General features: G+C 54.2%; 1 protein-coding gene across 4 annotated transcripts in view; it reads right to left on the minus strand.

Annotated features, from left to right (window-relative positions):
- The window catches only part of CACNA1E (calcium voltage-gated channel subunit alpha1 E), a 166,608-nt gene that overhangs the window by 99,495 nt on the left and 52,848 nt on the right, over positions 1 to 14,265 (minus strand). The window lies entirely within an intron of this gene.

Consider the following 14,265-nt stretch of genomic DNA (forward strand, 5'->3'; position numbering starts at 1 on the left):
CCCACCAGCCAGGCAGAGCCTGGGGACTGCCCGCCGGCAGGGATCAGGTAGGGAAAGGGCTGGGATCCAAGTCCTTCCATCCGCCCCGTCGCAAAGGAAGACGCAATTTGGTACAGCACCCAGCGCAGCGGAGGCCGGGGGAACAGGTTGCAGCGTGGTCCAGCCTAGTTGGAGCCAAGTGTCCAACTCCCTCCTCCCGACTCCATCTTCAGCAGCCTGCGGGAGCCCGGCCACCCATCCGTGGGCTCCCCAGGGCAGCGGGCAGGGATAGCGGGCAGAGCCCCCGCGGTGGCAGGGATGGATGCTCAGCCCTCGGCTGCCAGGGCAGGAGCGCGCAAGGCGATGCTGGCTTCCTGCAGGAGCCGGGCCACGAAATTAAAGGCTGCCGCGCCTCTGCAGCTCGGGGACAGCTTGCTTTAATGAAGTCAGTGGCAACACACGCGCACACAAGCGCGCACACACGCACGCCTCGCTCCCTCGCTCCATCCAGTGCATTCTTTTGGCAAGCACGGGAGCTGCCGCAAAGGAAAATCAGAGGCGAGGGGAGGGTCTGAAGGGAACAAAGGCAATGTGGGAGCCCCCACCCTGCAAGAAGCCCCCCCACCCCGGCTGCAGAGGGCTCTCCAGCACATGGGTGCTCCTAGGTGAGTGGCTAAAATGGGGGGCAGAGGGGGGCAAAGGGGGGCTCTGCCTCCCCCCTGCCTGCAGGGGAGGCAAGAGGCTCACCCCACCTCAGCCTGGACTGAACATCTCTTTGACCACATGCACTGTCCCCCCACCCCTGGGAAACTTTGAGGGTCCCAGCTCCCCGTTGGAGACACCCCGATGCCAGCGGCTGCTTGAGGAGAGCCCTCCTGCTCACTCGCATACAGATTAGCCTCCTAAGCGCCCCCCCCCCCCTCGGTATTTTCTTTTTGACACTTGATGTTGGCCAGAAGAAGCAGCAGCTCATCAGAGAGGTGTAAACAACTCTGTCTGGATGTGTCCCTGCAGCAGCTACCACAGGGTAGGGGGGCTGGCCCCAGGGCCGGTCCAGGCTCCAACCCTGCTCCCCCCAGCCATCCAACTGCCCCCCATGAGCAGAGGACTAGGGACATGGCTGGAGCCATACCCTCATCTCTGCAGCCGTGTGAGGGCCAAGGTCACCCAGGGATGCTCAGGGTCCCCTGGGCTGGGCTGTGCCCTGGTGCAGGGGCTGCCTGCCTACCCACCTTTGGGGAACCCCCCCGGCCCCTCTGGCACATGCAGGGGACTCGTGGCTCCCCAAGGATGTACCCAACGTCCTCCCTACCTAACAGGCAGGGCACCAGCCTTGCTGCTCAGCACACCTGCACACCCTACAAGCTGTTCACATGCAGGATCCCCCCACTGCTTCCCTCCAACCCTGTGTCCAAAGGGTTTCCCAGGGCCTTTGGCACTTGCTAGCTGCCCTTCCCACAGGAAGGGCACCCTCAGCTCCAGCCAGCATCATAAGACACCCTGCATCCCCATGACACTCTTCTCCCATCCCATCCCACCACACCACCAGCAAACCTGCTCTGCAAACACAGCAGCTACTGCCACGTCCCCCACATCCGCTGTGGAGCAGCCAGGAGTGCTTAGAGGAACTAAAATAAAAAATAATAAAAAAAGACATTTAAAATAAATGAAGACCTTAATCACATAAATTATTAACTCATTTGGGCAAGAGCTGCTCAAGCTGCAAGAGGTGCAGCCTGGCAGCACCACACCACAGACTTCCCCACCCTGCAGGCACTACTGTGACCGAACAGCCACGGGGCTCGCTTTTTGGTCCAGGCTCTCACAGGTGCATTGCCAGGACCCCTTGGGCTGGCTGGGCAAGGAAGAGGAAGGATCAGGCCCTCCTCAGCAAGATAACAGAGGAGTGTTTACAAAAAAGGTTGTGGGATCATTCCCCCAGCCTCAGCCAGACGGAGAGCTCACCAGGACGATACCCATCTGCTGCATCCCTACTTGACTTTGCTCCTCTAATTAGCTTTCTAACAAAGGTAAGTGTAATTGGGGGGTTTCAGCAAGCCCCCCAGCTATGTCACCACCACACTGCAGCACAGGTGAAGAGATCCCAAAATGCTTCCCAGGCCACCAGCCAGCCCCAGTGCAAGACAGAATGACCCTGGGTTTTCATTCCACTAACAACAGGCAGCAAGGAGGCCACGCCAGCTACCAACTAATTACAGTCCCTTCGATTCATTCTAGGCAAGACGCTGCTCTAAACGAATCAATTATGATTTGTGGCTCATCCCCTTTGCCTCCTCCCCACCACCAGTGCGGTATCAGAAGCCATGCCACTCTTCCCACCTTTCAACCTTTAAGCCACTGTTAATTAAGCCCAAGGCTGGGCCAATTGCCAGGAGCTCCTCAGCCTTGCAGAGACTCCTGCCTCAGCTCCCCCCCGGCCCCCCCCAGCCCTCTCCCATCCTCCTGAGCCCGCAGGCGAGCACCCACCCAGCCTAAATGCTGAGGCTCTGGCTGGTACCCCGGAGGCTGAGAGGGATGAAGAAGGCTGGAGCCAGCGCTCCCCCTTGCCCCCCTGCCCAGCTCAGAGGCATCACACCTGCCTCACTGTTCGAAGGGGCAGGCAGTGTTCCTCCTGCCCCCCCAAAGCAGGGATGCACACCTTACCTGGACACCTCTGCTGGGGCAGTAGGCTGTCCCCTGCACCCAGGGGCTCGCTCCCAGCTCTGCTCTATATTCGCTGCTGCAGAGCAGAGCACAAGATGACCCCGCTGGGAGCCTCTCTCCCGCTCAGACGGTAAAGGATGGGATATTTATGAGAAAGCAGCTCCTTAAGAGAAGATTGAAAGGGAAGAAAAAAAAATAAATAAGTCCGGGCTATGCCAAGAGATGCAGGCTCGGTTTCCCAGGATGTTTATTGCCATTCTCATCTTGACCCTGACCCCAGCACGCTGGGATCGGTGAGTCAGGGAGAAGCGTGGCTGATGCCCGCATGATTCAACACGGCACAGAGATTCAGAGCCAGCTATGTAGGGCTGTTTGTTTCTTGGTTGGTTCCTTTTTTGGGTTGTGTTTGGTTTTTGTTGGGCTTTTTTTGTGTGTGAATGAAGGAAATCCAAGAACACAGGACACCAGTGGGTGCCAGGACAGGAAGATGCTTGGGACACGCTGGGTTTTACAGAGCCAGGCTAACCCTCTTCTCATGCCCATACTGTTATTCAAGCCTCCTCCCCGCCTCCTCTTGTCCCGTCCCCCCCGCCCCCACCCCCTACCCGCGCACGGCGGGGCAGCACCGGGGGCACCGGGCTCCCCCCGCCGCCGGCCGGTGGCCGCGCTGCCGCCGCTCCGGCATTGCCATCTAGCGGCCGCTGCCCCCTCCCTGCAGCCCCCAGCCCCCCCCCCCCCGCTCGGCTTCGCTTCCCCCGCCTGCAGCCGAGGACAGCCAAGCCCTCCCACCCCCCACTTTGCCTGCTGAAGGGGATGCAAAGCCCCCCCCGGCAGTTACCGCATCCCTCCGCACAGCTCTGTGCCACCGGAGCAGCCGCCCAGGCAGCCCAGGTTTCCCATCGATGCGCTGCTGGGTCCAGGCACCCCAAAAACCTGCGATATCGTTAAAAGCATCCTCTGCCGAGCCCTGGGTTGCTCAGAAAGCCAGAGGCTGCTCTTCATCCCAGGGACAGCATCAGGCAGGGCACAGACCCTTAATGCAGCCCAGGCAGGGCCTGAACGGGGCAGGGGGGGGACAGCCTCTCCTTCTGTGACTGATATTCCCAGGAGCTTCGATGGGCCGCACACATCTTAGAAAGTGGCTTTTGGCATCTTGAGTCGATTTTATTTTTTTAAATAAGGCTTTAGCTATGCTGACAGGAATAAAAAAAAAAAAAGATCAAATGAGAATCCTTCTAGGGTGCTCTGGCCAAATTTCAAATTGGGACTGGGTAGCTGTGACTCAGAAACATGTTTATAACCATGCAGGAATGGAAGTGGTTTTTTTCCAGGAACAAATTCATTACCTGCTGGATTAGGAAGAAATATTTTCCCCATTTGCAAAGGGGAAGCCCTGCCAAGCCAAGCACCTCCGCAGCAGGGAGGCAGATTCCCCGGGCTAGTGCAGATCACCCATGGACAACCAGGATGCAAGTGGAAAAGGGCCAAGCAGCTCCAGGACAGCATCTCCGGAGGAGACCATCACACTCTGCCTGATGTTCATCTGCACAGATGTTAGCAGCTGTGGCATAGGCCACCACAGCCCTGTTGGCATCTCTCCTGCCAGCAAAGCCCCAGGACAGGCATGACAGCCTAGGCTACGCTGCAGAGACTCCGCACTGCCTTGCAGCGCAGCAGCCCCCACCCAAGCCAGGGCAAGTGTTTCCTCTCTGCTCATTCTTTTTGATAACACCCTTGCCCGACTCGCAACGCTCCCCACAAGCTGCCCACCTCACCGGGACCTGCCTTCCCCAGCACTACCAGGGGATTAGCAGCAGCATCTTTCAAAACTGCCTGGACCCATTCCCAACACAGACCCAAAGGGCTGACTTCTCGGGGTCAGCACCATAATTTATTCACAGAGAAATTAGATGGTTGGAAGACTAGCAAAAGCCAGCAAATTTCACCCCAAGCTATAAACTATGCATCCAGATTTAAGCAGCCACCACTACTCCACCAGCTTCCTCCCGGTCATTTGGCTGAAGCAACCACACCAGGTGTCACACAGCAGCAGAAAAACTTGAAACTGCTTTAAGCTGAAAGTATAATTTGCTGCACATTGCCGTAAAACATACTTATATTCACAAACACTGCTGGTTTTAATTACCAAGACCCATGAGTCCAACATCCAGTCTTGGCATCTTTAGAATCAATGGGATAATGATCTTGTAAAGCTCTCTTTCCTGGGATGGAGGAACAACCTTCTGGAAATGGGGATTTTGGTCGCTATATCTCCCCTTCAATGAGCTCTCATGCAGAAGCAGCAGTGCCACAGCAGCTCTCAGCCAGCCTTCCCCCCTGCAGCCCCTTCCCAAGACACAAGGTGCAGCACACCTTGCATTCCCACCCCAGAGACCCTTTTCCTAACCTCTCGGTAAGCATTTGCCTACAAGAATCCAGCCCAGAGCATCTTTGGCCCCGTTTCACAAGACAACTTCCAGTTCTCAGCTGCCAAGCAAAATGCAACACAAACCTGAAGCAAAACACCAACAAACATGACTGTGGTTCCCAGCAGGTCCCAGTCAAGGTTCCCAAACCCACAACGTCCCCACACCCCAGCAGGGTCCCACCCCAGTCCCCAGCTTCTCTAGGGGTGAGATGCCAGAGATGATTGTGTGCATTACCCATGATTTTCCATGTAGGAAAACCCGTAAGCCTCCATCCCTTTTCCTCCTCCCCTTGTTGCACACTTGCAGATGCTTTCCAGCACCTGATCTGTTGTGACATCCATCTGTGTGAGCAAAGGAGAGGCACGCTAAAGGTGTCTCCATAAGTCAGGTGGCTTGTCAGAACAGGGCTCAGGTGCTGTGTATAATCTGCTCTCTCATGCTCTCCGGCACAGGCCAAGCTCACAGAGATGCTGGTGCCACAGCCCAGCACCAGGTCCTGCTCAGGTGGCCCAAGACCTGATGCTCACCACCACCCACGGCACCCTGGGATCACAAGCACCCCAAGATAAACTCACATACTTCTCAAAGCCACCAAAAGTGCTCAAGTCCACCACAGAGCCTTGAAGATGGATGTTCCCCCACACCACGTTGCTGTGGGACTGGAGTGGCTCATACATCAGAGCCACCGATAAAATAGAAGGATGCTGCGTCTTGAACCGAAGGGGGATTCAGCAACCAAATGATCGCAGGATGAAAGAGCTGGGAGAGGTTTAAAGGACAGTCAAGAAACCTCCAGTCTTGTGCATTTATGGGGACACAGCAGGGCTGTGCATCCAGTCCTGCAAAACGCACAGGAGTCTGTGCTGGTGCTTGCTCTTGGCCACAGTGAAGTTCTTTGCCCGCACTTACCCACCTCCCCACAGGCTGCTCAATGCTTTCCAAAAAAGCCCAAACCAAAACCAACAGCCACCTTCGCAGCTGCACACACCCCCCGAACAAGCACAAGGGGTTTGCTGACAGCTCAGGTAAAGGTAGGCAAGACCTCATCCCCCCTAAACCACTGCAGACTAGGGACAGCATCGCTTTGCCCCAGCGCCAGCCACAGCGATGCCATGCAGGAGGAAAGCATTCCCTGGCCTGCCGCTGCCCACTCTCAGATTTCCTACCAAAATGTCCCACCACGAGCATCGCTGACAACTGCAGTGCTCCTTGAGCTAACTCTGCCTTAGGCTGGGAGGCTTTGCAGCTCAGCTAAGAGGCCTGAAATAATCACCCATTAATAAATTGCCTGGAGTGCCCTGCTGCTTTATTTAGCCTTGCAAGTCGGGCTCTGATTAGCATTCGCAGCCGCATCCCAGCTGCTCCGGGCAGGCGCGCAGCAATCCCACCTCCCAGAGAACAGCTATCCGCCTGCCCCTGCTTTTCCATCAGATTAAAGCGAATTTCCATCCTCGCTTCCAACCCCCAAATCCCTCTGCACAACCTCTCCCCTCAGCTAAGCTGCAGAGCATCCCAGCCCTGCACTAACCAAGCTGGCAGCGGGTGAGATACCACCTCTCCATCCTCAGATGGGTCCAATCTGGGGCATTGCACTTCCAGAGAGGCTGACCCAAGAGGATCCAATGGGAATAAATCATATTTGAGAATGATATGGGGGCTGGGCAGCATGGAAAAGAGGAAACTAAGAAGATGACGGAGGGGAAGGAGCACAGGGGGATATTCCCATTCTCACCAGCAAAGCCCTGGAAGCGCAGGGCTCAAGGGAGGCCGATCCTGCCCCAGCCAGACACCAAGCTGCCCAGCTTTACACACGTTTGTGCATGGGAACAAGGAGGCTGAGCTCAGAAAAGACATCCCCAGGGCCAGCCGCAGACAGTCAGCAGGAGAAAGCCTATTTCTAGCCTGCCAAAGGATGGGAAAGGGATTTTTTTAAAGCCTTTTTTCAACTCCTGCACTACCCAAAGCAGAAATCCCTCATTTTCTCCATCAGCATGCTCATGACCCCTCTGGCGCAGCAGCGTTGGCTCCTGCCAAAGCCAGTGGGAGATTTTCTCCCTTAGATCTCCTTTTCGCCCCCACAAAAGGCAGGTCCGTGCCCGAGGACCATCCAGTGCTTTCTCTGATCCTCTGCCTGCCCTGCAAGGCTCAAGTCAGAGAAATGCAGCACCACAGTACTGGCAAGCAGGATGATAGAGAAGCCTCCTGCCTTTGGGCTGCAAATACCCCCGGCAACAAAAAGAAAGCTGGACCAGAAACCCACCAACTCCATCCCCAATCTAATGAAGGCAAATTCACAGGCTCAGCTTTCTCAGAAGCAACCTGCTAGCAAACAGGGTGGCTTCAATAAAATCACATTGTCAGGACAAGAGCCAGGAGAAGATGAAGCTGTTGAAAAAATTTTCCACCAAGTCTGAAGTCGTGCTGAGCAGCTGATGCTCAAGACAGCCAGAGAAGCCCCATCCCTGGCACACAGCCAGGGAGGAGATGCTGCTTCCATCTTCCAAACCTGTGAAAGAGAAAAGGCCAAAGAGCAAAACCTCTCTCCGAAAGCTACTCGGTGCTGGGAGGTGTGAAAAAACTGTCCCCCTTGCTGCGGTGACAAGCAGTCACCAGCTCAGCATCCTCTGTGAAGGCAAACACCCTCGCCCATCCCCAGGAAAGCACGGCTGAGCGTGTTTTGTGCGATTCCTCAATGAGAAAAAGTTCATTGAAGAATTTTTAGGCTTATTTCCACTCAAGCAAATGCACAGAGAAGACAGTTACAACACGTTAGCTACTGTCTTACCGTCTCATGAACTGTAGCAGGGGAAAAAATTACCCCCGTGAAGCTCCTCTGATGACAAAAAAAAAAAATAAAAATAAAATAAAAGACTCATGGTTTGTATCAGAGCTGACAAAGATGACGCGTGTTTCATTACAGCATCATCCACCACAGCGGCATGCCCCAAGCTTGCAGGGGACCTGCTTTCCACCAAGCAACCTTCACACGGCTGGTTAGTGGCAGTTACGAAAGATGAGAGACACCACCAGCTCTTTCAGGTGTGTTTTAGCAAGGTCGCTGCCACACTGAACTCCTTTGGCTCCATGGTCTCCCATGGCTGGGGATAAGCACCAGCATGTCTTTCCCAGTTAAAGCCAGAGAGCCTTGCTGGTGTCACCAGCCCAAAGCCAGCCAGGCAACAGACAGTGACGTGTTTTGGGTCACCCACGCACTCCTAACCCGGCGCTGAAGGATTGGAGCAAACTTTCCCATCGAGTGTGCAAAAGATAAGTGAAGACAAGAAACACATCTCTCCTCTCTACTCTTGTAAGAAAGGGCTCTTGATGTTTTAAAGGTCACCTTGGGATATCAAGACCCACATTTGAAAGCTGCTTTAGTACAAATTCAGGGACCTTCCTAGCTTTTCACATGGATTTTTTTTTTTCTGCTTTCACATAGTGCAAGCAGTCCAAGCCAGGGATTTATGTTTGTCATGCACAAATGCAGTCAAACATCTTTTGAACAAGGCAGGACCAACTGACAAGTGCAGAACAGCCCATAACTCTTTGGAGGCAGCTCAACTGAGATCCTGTCCCACACACACACACAGAGAGAGCAGAAATTTCACTCTTGCTGACATTTGTGTAGTTGGTGGAGGTGCCGTTTCCGTGTACGGATACATCTGCAAGGAGCAAGTCCCTCTGGGGACAGGCTGTACACTCATATTTACAGCTGAGTTTTCACCAAACTTTCAAAAATCTTTCCCTGGTTTGAAGACTCTGTAGTCTCAAATGAAGAAAATGCCATTTTGGGAGCGTGCAATGAGACATATATGTTTTACAATGTAAAACATTGAATTAAATGAAAAATAAGTTATAGTCTGGTTGGACTAGATACCTCCTGAGGTTCCTTCCATCCTGAGTTATCTTACTACCTTGTCATCTCTTAAATACAAGTAGTATGAAGGGGTGGGTTATACTACACCTTAGAAACAATGAATGGAAAATAATGTGAACCATATACACTTGAGGGGCTGGAAAGCACCTCTCCAACAAATACCTCCTGGCCAAAGAGCTCCCCCCCCATCAGAATCACATAAAGACAGCAGGGAGCTGCCTGGGAGAGAGGAACAGGCTGGATTCCTCCAGGAGAGGGAAAGGATGAGGGTGCAAACAAGTAATGAATAGCAGAAGTTTCACCACACGCACCCTGCGCCGAACGCTGCTCACGGTGCGGGGAGCTGATACAAAACTGGGAGTGATGAAGCGGAGGGTTGTGCTGCCATCCAGAGGGACTTCAGCAGCCTGGAGAAACAGGCAGCAAAACAGTATGAATCACAGAATCATTTAGGTTGGAAAAGACATTTTAACATCATCAAGTCCGACTATTAACTCAGGACTGACAAGTCCACCATGAAACCATGTCCCTAGGCACCACATCTACACATTTTTTAAGCACTTCCAGGGATGGCGATCCCACCGCCTCCCTGGGCAGCCTGTTGCAGTGTTTGACAGTCCTTTCAGTGAAGAATTTCTTCCTAATATCCAATTTAAACCTTCCCAGCACAGCTTGAGGCTGTTTTCTCTTGTCCTATCACTTGTCATTTGGGAGAAGAGACCGACCCCCACCTGGCTACACCCTCCTGTCAGGCAGTTGTAGGGACCGATAAGGTCCCCCCCGAGCCGCCTTTTCTCCAGGCTGACCCCCCCAGCCACCCCCCACCAGCCTGGTGCTCCAGCCCCTTCCCCAGCACTCAGAGAAGAGCAACCTGGGACATGCCGGCTGGGAAGCAGCTCAGCCGAGAAAGCCCTGAGAGACCTGGTGGACACCAAGGTGACCACAAACCAGCAGCACGTTCTAGCAGCAAAGAAGCCAACAGCCTCCTGGGCTGCATCAGGCAAAGCACCACCAGCAGCTCAAGGATGTGACCCTTCCCCTCTGCCCAGCCCCGGTGAGCCACATCCAGGGTGCTGTGCCCCTCAGGACAGGAGAGACACGGACTAACTGGAGCAATTCCAGCAAAGGTGACTAAAAGCGTAAAGCAGCTGCCCTACAAAGAGAGGCAGGGAGAGCTGGGGCTGGCTCAGCCTGATTGGAAAAGGCTCACAGCAGATCTTATCGATGCGTATGAATGCCTGACAGTGGGGAGCAAAGGCAGAGCCAGGCTCTGTGGCATCCAGCAACTGGAACAAGAAGCAATGGGCACAAACTGCAATAAAAAACCCCATACATAAGAATAAACTTGCTTGTGAGGGGAACTGAGGATCTGGGACAGGCTGCCCGGAGAGGTTGTGGAGTCTCCATCCTTGGAGATACTCCAAAGCCACCTGGCCACAGTGCCAGGCAACCTGGTCTAAGTGACCCTGCTTGAGGTTCTTTCCCACCTCGCTGCCTCCCAGCAACCCAGTGTTTCCGAGTCATGGCCAGGCCAAGAGGGGAGCTCACTCTGGTGAGCTGGGAAGCTGGTTCCTGGAAGCACAACCAGCCCCAGCACGATGCATGGCTCTGACGCAGCCCTGAGACGTGCTAACAACATCCCGACACCCGCAGCTGAGACTCCAGCGTGGGGAGCAGGAACGAGGCATGCCAGGATGCGGTGACAAAACGCAAGGCAGCACCCCCAGAGCAGAGACATCTGCTGGGAACCACCTTGTCCTCCGTGTTCAACAACCAGCTCCTAACAAGCCCAGGTCCCTGGAAGAGTGGCCTCAGCCACGTGGGAAGGCTGGGACTGACCGTAACTGCCCACCCTCCCGGCAGCCTGTGGGAGGTTTTGCAAAGTCACCTAAATTAATTCAGCAAGGGGATCCCTTCAGGGTGTGCCAGAAACCCAGACCCTGAGGAAATTCAGGGAAAGATACTGCAATTTCTTTGCTGTTGCCTGGATATTCAGTGGAACACAAGTTCATCCCAGGTCAGAAAACTATCTCCTCCCCACAAATCTAAACCTTGGTCTGCACTGAAGGGAAGGGGGCAGAGCACAGGGAGGTCCAGGGCAGATACCTCAGAGAGATGCTTCCTTTCTGCTCAAGGACAAGTTATCATAAAAAGCTGTACTTCAGTGCATCCACCGCCCTTTCTACCACTGCATCACTACTCTTGTGGGATAAAGCATAAGCAGGGAGAGTAGTCTTAACTGAGAGGCACTTTTTAGGCTCTCAGAGAGGTTAATTACTTTGCCGGGGGTTGCAGAGGGGATGTGGGTGTATGTCCATAAAGGATGCTCCAAGGTATGGAATCCTGGCTTCGCTGGTCGCAGACACCTCAGGGCTTTCGCCCACAGAGTTGCAGCTCCTGCCAACTGCACTGCCCTGACACTCCTGCTCCCCCAAGCTGGGAGTCTGAACAAGAGCCCACGGTGGAGAAGGACATGGCTACGCTGCCTCTGACAGCAACCGACATGGCACAGGTGCTGGAGGAGGAAAGTCATCTATTGCCCAGGCCAGGGGCGGGGAGGGAGGCATGAGGAGGGGGGATGACCACTGGACACTGGTGCAAGAGTTGAGACCAGGAGGAGATGCCAGGGCACCTTCTCCCTTCCCCAGGAGCTCCCACGGTGGAACAAGGGCTGCTGTTTCACAGGTCCCTCTCAACACCAACACTGCAGCGAAGAACCAGCGCCCTCCTCCAGCCCCTTGCCCCCAACCCCACGCTGCAGCAGGACAGCACTGAGCAGCCCCCCACAGAGCCCACTCGGGTGGGCAGGAGCTGCACAGAGCAGGGCTGCTGCTTACAGCACAGCAGCAACACCCATCACATCCAACACCTCTTTCCAAAACCATGCTGTGGAGATACCAACATCAGCAACAGCAGCTCAGAGCCACCCTGGGGCTTGTCCCTTCCCTGCAGATCTGAGGAGGACCAGGGTGGTGGGCTCTGGTCCAGCCAGGGCCACGCTGCTGCCAAAGCAACCCCAGCCTGGGGGCATTCCCCAGGCAGCCTCACCAGCAAGAGGCAGTGCCACCCCATACATATTCCTGCCCTCTCCATCACTGCAGCCAATTAATCCCAGATGGTGCAACATGCTGGGAAATACATGCTGGGGAGCAGCAGTGGGGTTAGCAGCCCAGCACACTCCAAGGGGGCCCTTTGTCTCATTCAGCACCAAGGAAAAGAGAAAAAAAAAAAAAAAAAAAAAAGATTAAAAAAAAAAATCAGCTTAATTTGTAATCTGGGATGCAGAGTAGTCTAGGAACCAGATAGAGACTGCCAAGTCATAAAGAGCCGCTGAGATCTGTTAACAACACCCGTGCATTTTCAGTTTCTTCCGTTCTCTTGCTTCTTCCAATAAAGCCACGGGAAGGCAGAGCTGCAGTAACATTACGGTCCAGCCCAAAAGGCTCCCGCAGTCTGCGTTGCAGGTATGGGTCTGAGCAGGCAGCAGAAAGCTCTCCTGTTCTGCCCCTCCATGGACCACAGGCTCCCAGATGGGCTACAGGGACCTCACTGCAGATCATACATGCAAGGGAGACCTAGCAAACTCCTAACAAAGCCATTAACTCCAAGATGCTGCAAGACAAGAGATCATTTTTAATGACCCTATTATCCTTCAGGAGCACGGTCCTGCACTGTGGGCAGAGCGCATCACTTCCCGCAGCACACTGCAACCTGCCACCCACACCCAGGTACTCCAATGCTGAATTACAGCACCCCACCCTCCACACTATCCCCTCCAAACAGTACCAAGACCCAGTTACTTTCCCTCTGGTCTCCTCTGCTTCCACGCTCCCTGCCCAACATCTGGGAATCAGGCTTTTCCATACATCCTTGCTGTAGACATTCCAAAACATGGGCACAGCTTGCATTCCCCACATTGCACAAGCTAAGCTCAAGGAATATCCATGTACGTGTGATTTTTTTAAGCCATGCAAGGCAGGTGTGGGTCCTGTCTGCTGCAAACAGCTTGAGGCTTTTCTGGGACATTCCCTAGGTGGCTCTGCCTGTCCTTACTATCAGCTAAGGAAGCAGCTGCTTAGCCTGGAGAAGCTGCAGGAGGATCCCTGTTTGCCTATTTTGACAAGGAACCTGTCTTTTGAGCTCTCAGCCAGATGTAATCCAAACGATGCTGCCACACACAGAGCAAAGACACTGGTGATTCAACCACCACCGCTCCACGCAGCACCAGCACACCAAGCCGTGAAGCGCAGCAGGTATCTCTGTATACCTCCATCCCTGACCCCAACACGTGAACAGCGGGATGAAAGGGCAGGGCGTCAGGATGGGACTCTGGAAAATGGGGTTTAACATCTGCCTTGGGCTTAAGTTCCTTTGTCCAGAACAAGGAGGGCTGGGACATGTACCCTTCACCGTAAAGTTAAGCCTCCCATAGAGCCACTGTCCCACACATGCTTAGCAGATAATGTTTGCTCTCTGCCTCAGTTTCCTCATTAAAAAAAAAAAAAAAAGAGAGAGAGAGAAAAAAGAAAACAAACAGCAAAAAGAGCATTCCCCCCCTCCTACTCTTATTCCTTCTTATTAAGGGGAAAGCACGTTTCACTTGTGGGTTTTTTTCACTGGCAAAATCCAGCAGAGGCTTGGCAAGGGTCAGACCTACTGGTGCTGACACTGGTAAGAAAAACCCTTTGCTTCCCTTCTCTCACTGCAACGCAGCACAAGAGCAGCTGCACGCAAACATCTGGCCACACACCAGGAATGCGGCATCTGCAAAGACGAGGCTGCTCCTGGGGAGCAGAGGTCTCTCGTGCAGCAGAAGAGAGGCACACACAGCACTCACCCCCCGTGCCCACCCCACTGTGTGCCACCCAGGCAAACAGGAGACCGAGGGGACCACCAGCAGCTACCCAGTCACTCCCGGAGCCCTGACCAAGGCAGAGGATGCCCAGTAGCATCACACCAGAAACACATCTCAGAGTTCACTTGCACAAGACAGACAGCGCTCAGAGCACCACATTTAAGCAAAAACTCCCCAGAATCCTTACGACGGAGGTGCAGACCTCTCTGAGCCACCCCGATTTAACTCATCCAGTTTTGGCAACGTGGAAGGGGAAAAAAATTAGAGAAATAAAATAATAATAAATGAGTTCTTCTGGGGCTGCCCTGGCTCCACAGGCAAGCCGGCCATCCCCCCTGGGGTGTGCAGAAAAGCCATCTCTCAGGTTCCCCGTGTTTCATTTGCTTCCCACTGCCATGCCAGGGCCATGGGAAAATACCACCCCGGCTGCTCACCAGGAGAGAGAACCAGACCTCCCAGGT

This window comes from Falco biarmicus, chromosome 11 (assembly GCF_023638135.1).
Source record: "Falco biarmicus isolate bFalBia1 chromosome 11, bFalBia1.pri, whole genome shotgun sequence".
NCBI classification, from domain to species: Eukaryota; Metazoa; Chordata; class Aves; order Falconiformes; family Falconidae; genus Falco; species Falco biarmicus.